Raw genomic sequence first — 603 nt, 5'->3', positions numbered from 1 at the left:
GAGATTGCCTTAGGAATTATCTCATTAATTGAATCAAACGTGTTAGTTAGGAGAATCTGTTGAAACCTTTGCCTTGGGAAACTCTCTTTCTTCTGTTACTTCGCATTTTCACAGCTTGATTTCTTTTTAGTGTTCTTTATTTTAGTTAAATTTGTTTTTTCCAAAATCAAACCTTTAAAATTCGTTTTTCCAGATAGAGTAAAGTAATTAAGAATAGGCATTGATAACCATTAGTCCCTGTGGATTCGACCTTGTCACTGCTATACTCAATTGCACCCGTACACTTGCGGCGTGTAAAGAAATTAGCGAACATATGGGAAAATGGAGGATAATAAAAAATTATCCCTTAAAATTCTCTCTTTCTTTTCTCTCATTTTCTACAAAAGATGATTTCACCATTTTTCATTTCTACTTCACTTTAATGAGGGATAATATTATCACACCAAAAATGAAGGGATAATATTATCCCTCCTTGAAGTGAAAAGAATGAATGCAAAATGATGAATTTTTTTTTTGTAGAAAATGTGAGAAAAAAATAAACAGACATTTAAAGAGAGAATTTTTTATTATTCTTTATTTTCTCATGATAAATTTATCAATCAA

Source organism: Salvia miltiorrhiza, chromosome 2, assembly GCF_028751815.1.
Source record: "Salvia miltiorrhiza cultivar Shanhuang (shh) chromosome 2, IMPLAD_Smil_shh, whole genome shotgun sequence".
NCBI lineage: Eukaryota > Viridiplantae > Streptophyta > Magnoliopsida > Lamiales > Lamiaceae > Salvia > Salvia miltiorrhiza.
Note: the sequence above shows the minus strand (reverse complement) of the source record.